Below are 6,000 nucleotides of genomic sequence, written 5' to 3'. Positions count from 1 at the left end.
ACCCGACCACGTAGCCCTTGTGGTTGGGTTGGACCACACTGAGATTGGCCATGGGGGTAGGTTGATGCTAGGGTTCCTAGGTCAGGGTCCGGCCGTGCATCCTGTGTTTGGAAAAGCCTGGTGTGCGATCCCAGAGGCGTTGGCCCATCATAAATGTACACCGTGTCTAATTTCATCGCCGTGGAGTCTAGCGCAATAAAGTGTGTCCTGAAGGAGCTACGGTATTTTGGTTCCAACCCTCCAATCTCGTCCAACAAGACCACCCTGTCTTTAAAAAGCTACAACCAGTGATTGGGAAAAGCTGCAGAATCTGCTACTTTTGTTCCTCGTTTTTAATCAAATGCAAGAATTCATTCCAAATCAAATCCTCTTTTTTTTTTTTTTTTAAGGACAAAGTCCAAAACTTTTCTTTCTTTCTTTTTTTTTTTTTTTTTTTTTGGTTCAATGGAGTCCTAATGAGTTTATCTGTTGCTTGCATGGCAAGCCAATCCTGATAGCATCACCGACATTTAACGAGCTGTGACGTCCAAGCTTTTACCAACCCAAGCGATGGAAATGCTTTAAAACGACTGGAGATCCTGCCTAAGGAAAGGCAGCAGGACTGTGGGAAAAGGATGTGTCTGTTCCCGGGAACGACAAACTGGCTTAAGCAAAGACAAATATTTGGGTTGTGTAATTGAGGGAGCCCCGCTGGCTCTGGAGCAGCCCGTCTCCCCTCCTGCTGTCTGCCCCAACTGCACGCTCCCGCGGCCTGTGCGCTCTTACCGGTGGGCTGTCTGCTGACCAAATTGAAAGACAAATGGGGTGTTAACAGAAGAGTAACAGCTGAGCCTCTGGCATTGTGGCCGAGCTCTGGGCCATCGGGGAGCCTTCAGTAAGGCTGACACAGCTTGGGCTAACCACTATTTCTCGGTTACCCCTCATGACCCAGGGACGCAGGACAGATTCTGGGAGAGCAGACAATGCCCTTGGCAAACGTGTCGGAGGAGAACCGGGGAATGATTTACAGCACTTGGCTTCGGGGGCTCGTTTGGCAAGGCAAGCGCGGAACAGGTTTGTGCAGGAAAACACTGAAATTCGTTAAGAGGCTCTTAAATATTAACAAGCCCTAAAAATAACTGCAGGTGGGAGCGAGGAGCAGCCTCCGAGACCCATTTTCCACTCGAGCGGAGGCCCGGGTAGCGGAATGGAATGCTGGTTTCGTAACCAGAGACATCTTCTGAAGTTCCAGGAGGACTTAGCGTGTTGCTGTCTGCAGGTGTGTGCCTAGTGGGGCTTCCGGAATCGGCCGTACCCGCACGCGGCCTTGGAAAAAGCCAGTCAGCACGTCAGGACGAGGACACAGATGTCTCCCCTCCTGCTGGTGGCTGAGGGTTTGTCTTCGTTGGGTCCTTTGAGTAATAGGTATGAAAAATGTCTTTGCAAAAGCCTTTTTTTTTTTCCTTTCTTTTTCTTTTTTCTTTGATTCTCCCCCTCCAAAACGTCAGGGGCCAGCATGAAATTGAAAGAGACAGATCGGGATGTTTAAATATATATGCCTCTTGGATATGTTCAAAGGCAAAGTCGTGGGAGGCTGTGGCTGCAGGCTCCCAAGTCCAAGGCGTGGGCACGTGTTGGAGGAAGACCTTCGCTTGTGCTCGATCAAAGCCCTTGGGGCTATTGCATATGTGTGTGGTGTGTGTGGGGGGACCTCGCCCCTCCCTTTGCAAATCTGATCATCCCACCAAGTCCTCCCTCCTGCTCCCCGTGAAGGGAATATTTAATGCACGTTCATTCCCAGGATTCCTCATGAGGATTTAAGGGTCTCACCAAGCAAGAGGGACCTCCACATAGAGTTTGAATAATGCAATCCTTGTCAATGAAGGCTCAACACCGTATCTGATGGGTGCAGCCTTTCCAAGCCCCTTTGGGGTCCACTACGGAAAAAGCGAATGTGATGTATGATCACGGGGCAGGACAACAGGACTGAACAAGATGGCGTAAAGACACCGTCCCTTGATGCTGGCTCTGAGGACAACTGAGCGTCCCTCAGAATACATAAAGCAATGGCATGAAGGTGACTCCTAAAAGTGGAGAATAACATACCGGCGGGACAGGCAAGGCAGGACCCAAGGAGAAGCTATACACCAGTGGGCCACTGTTGGTTTTCCCACCTTTGCTCCTGGCTGGCATCCAGGCGGACTGGGAATGAGGCAGCACATCAGGACAGAAAAGGCAGCGAGAACACGTCTCTGTTGCATCAAAGGATCAGGAGGAGGAGGGGCCCCTGCAGAGTGTGGCTTGCAGCTCTCTCCCGGCTTCCCTCCAGCGAGATCTAGTAATACAGCTTTGGCAACAGCCACGAGGGTTAGAGCTGCAGCCACATTCCCAAGCTCTTCTCCCTTGGCAGTCTGTCCACGAAATACCTAGTCATGCAAAGTAGGCAGCAGAGCTCAGGGCCAGCCATGGGGCCAGGAAAGGGAGCTCCTGGGAGCTGCAGGCGGTGGGCAAAGTCAAGTAGAAGAAGCGTGGGTAAGAGAGCGTTGAACCCTGTGTGTTGACACCATGGCTGGAACCGAGGTCTGCCCATGTGGAACTGATGGACATCCACATAGTCAAAGGATGTGGGAAGTGTGGGTATATGCTACCGTCCAGAGAGCAGACTGGCTGTTTGGAGGTAACTGTGTGGGACAGACTGAAATAGCAAACTTCAACAGAAACCGTTAGCCCAGAAAGGCAGGTTACAATGTCTGATCCGAAATGAACCATGTGGAGCACCTGGTAAAGCTAAGAAATAAAAATGAAAAAAAAAAATTGAAAAAGAAAACCCCCCAAAAAACCCCAGGATGTGTTAATGGGATCTTGTGTATCACAGGGAATATTAAAACGTCCCAAGGTTTAACCCGAAAGTACTTCACATATGAGAAGATATGGATAATCTCAACAACTCTCTAGAGGTACGGCAGTCAACACACGCCAACTCCAAGGGGACCCAGAAGTTGGAAATCATGACAAAGCTTTTTTTTTTTTTTAATGTTTTATTATTTATTTGAGAGACAGAGAGTGAGAGCAAGGAAGGGGGTCAGAGGGAGAAGCAGACTTCCCGCCAAGCTGGGAACCCAATATGGGGCTCGATCCCAGGACCTTGAGATCATGACCTGAGCTGATGGCAGATGCTTAACGCACTGAGCCATTCAGGTGTCCCCAGACTAAGTTTTTAAAGCAACTAGTAAAACCCCATCCCAAGAAATAAAGGTGAATATTCTGGAAACCATGGGAAAGATGGAAGTCATGGCTAAGAAATAAATCCAGCAAAACAGAACTGACAGCAAACTTCGGGAGGGAGCACTACTAAACCCTCAACGCATGCAGCTGGAGAAGCTCATTGACGTGATGGAAGACACAGAGGGAAGACACAGTGAGCCTGGGATCCATGCGTACAAATCAGCCGATCGGAACAACAGAGAGGAAAAAAGAAAGAGGCAGAGACACATGAACGTGTAGGATGATGCCAGCTGGTCTGTGGCTCTTTTCCGTTAAGTCCTGGAAGGAGAGAAGAGAGGACAGAAGATGAAACAAAAGAATAGGAGGAAGAGGAGGAAAGGGAAGAAAAGAAAGAATACTGGTACATGTCCTAATTTTAACGAAAGACATAGCCAAAAGCCGGTAAATTCTATACAGGATAAAGCAATAATTAAAAAAGTACTTTAATCCAATTTTGCTAAATATCAGAGTAAAGCAAAGCAATGTTGGAAGCAGAGAGAAACAACACATGATACTCGGAGATTCATGACTAGAACCAAAGCCCAGTTTTCCTCGAAAAACATGAAGCCTCTCTCTGATTGCTTATTTCGTGCAGGATCACATCGTGAAGGTTTGGGTTCTCACGGGCCGCAGGATTTCCTGCTTTGTCACGGCTGAATATGATGCCCTTGTATGGACGTACCTCACTTTCTTCATCCATCAATGTGTCCCGGGACACCTGGGTTGTTCCCACCACCTTGACTATTTTGAATACTGCTCCAGCGAATACGGAAATACCGACAATCCCGTTGAGGTCTTGACTTCAGTTCTCTTGGGTAAATACCCAGAAAAAGGATGGCTGGATATACGGGGGTCCTATTTTTATTTATTTTTAAATATTTTATTTATTTGTTTGACAGAGAGAGCACAAGCAGAAGGAACAGCAGGCAGAGGGGGAAGCAGGTTCCCCACTTTGCAGAGAGACCAACATGGGGCTCGATCTCAGGACCCTGGGACCATGACCCGAGCCAAAGGCAGAGGCTCAACCCACTGAGCCACCCAGGTACCCCCCAACACATTGTTTTTTAAATAACAACCATCCTAAAAGAAGTGAGGTCATACTACATTATGGTTTTGATTTGCATTTTCCTAATGAAACATGATTTTGAGATACCTGATGGCCTCGTGTGTATGCTGTTTGGAGAATCCTGTGTGATTTTACTTTTGTGAGTCCAATGAAATAGTCAGACTCAGATCCGTGCACCATAAGATGGTGGTTGCCGGGGACTGGGGTTAGGAGGACAGTGGGGAGTGTTATTCTATAGGATTAAAGTTTCCGTTATGCAACAGGAGTAATTTTCACAGATGTGCTGTGAAGCTCTGCCCATACTTGAGTCAAAAGTTGGTGAAAAGAACCAATCTTCAATTGAAGTGTTCTTACCACAATAGAAAACAATCATAAAGAAAAAAAAAAAACAAAACTGGAAGTACTTTTTTTTTTTTTTTTTTACATTTCTGAAGGAAAAGCACACAAAGTCGAGTCTGTATGCAGGGGGAAAAAATGCCCTTTAGGAAGGAAGCCCAAGTAAAGACATTTCAGTTTGAGACAAAACTGAGATAACTTGTCACCAAAATCTACTTTTTTTTAAAAAAGAAATAAAGAAATGCTACAGAGGAAAGAGGCATAATAAGCGAGGAAAATCTGGAATGTCAGAAATGAAGAAAAACAGAAATAGTGCATCCTTGGGTTCATATAAACAGATCATTTTCCTCCTCTTAAATTCTTGCGGTAAAGAAGAATGCTGAAAGTTAAAACAATAACATTTTCAGCACATTTCAAAAAAGGGACTTTATGTTTTCAGAGTGGTTTTCCGTTGACAGCAACGTTGAGCAGAAGGTACAGAGATTTCCCATATGCCCCCAACCCCACATCATAAGCAGAATTTCTCCTGTTACCCATGTCCCCACCACATGGTGCATGTGTTAAGGTCAGTGGATCTACCTGACACATCATGACGGTCCAGACCTACAGTTTACATTAGGGTTCAGTCCTGGTGCTGACTATTTGTGGGTTTGCACCAATGTAGAATGGCCAGTGTACATCTTTACAGTATGACACAGAGTTGCTGCTCTGCCCTAAAAATCCTCTGAGCTCTGCCTGTTTATCCCTCCCACATCTCCTGGCAACCACTGAGCTTTCTTGTCTCCAGACATGTCATGGAGTTGGAATCCTACAGGATGTCGCATTTTCTTTTCTTTTTAAAAATACTTTATTTTTTGTTTCTCTTTTTTGAGACAGAGAAAGAGCAGGAGGAGGGCAGAGGCAGAGGCAGAGGCAGAGGGAGAGGGAGAAGCAGTCTCCCCGCTGAACAGTGAGCCCGATGCGGGGCTTGATCCCAGGACCCTAAGATCATGACCTGTGCTGACGGCAGACAGACTCTTAACTGACTGAGCCACCCAGGCACCCCAGGATGTAGCATTTTCGGATTGGATTTTGCCACTTAGTACTAAGTATTTAAGTTTTCTCCATGACGTTTTATAGCTTGGCAGCTCATTTCTTTCTACTGTGGAGTAATATTCTCGTCTCTGGGTGGACCACAGTTGACTCACCCATTCACCTACTAAAGAGCATCTCGGTGGCATCCGAGTTTGGGGTCTGATGAATAAAGCTGCTATACACATCCACGGGCAGGTTTTAAAATAAAAAACTCAAATCAAAAATTTGCATTTTAGGGAAAAAATCTGAAATGCGAAAGTTTAGCAAGGCAGATCATACTT

The 6,000-nt window shown here is 46.4% G+C and overlaps 1 long non-coding RNA gene across 2 annotated transcripts in view; it reads left to right on the top strand.

The window, feature by feature from the left end:
• The first annotated feature begins 1,192 nt into the window (after positions 1 to 1,192).
• LOC132007452 (uncharacterized) overlaps positions 1,193 to 6,000 on the top strand; it is a 28,624-nt gene continuing 23,816 nt past the window's right edge. For both annotated transcript variants that reach the window (XR_009401356.1, XR_009401357.1), the window contains exons 1-2: positions 1,193 to 1,404; positions 4,143 to 4,285. This is a non-coding gene — a long non-coding RNA (uncharacterized LOC132007452). The remainder of the gene's footprint in view (positions 1,405 to 4,142; positions 4,286 to 6,000) is intronic.

The sequence above is a fragment of the Mustela nigripes genome, chromosome X, assembly GCF_022355385.1.
Source record: "Mustela nigripes isolate SB6536 chromosome X, MUSNIG.SB6536, whole genome shotgun sequence".
Classification (NCBI taxonomy): Eukaryota; Metazoa; Chordata; class Mammalia; order Carnivora; family Mustelidae; genus Mustela; species Mustela nigripes.
This window is presented reverse-complemented; position numbering and strand designations above follow the sequence as displayed.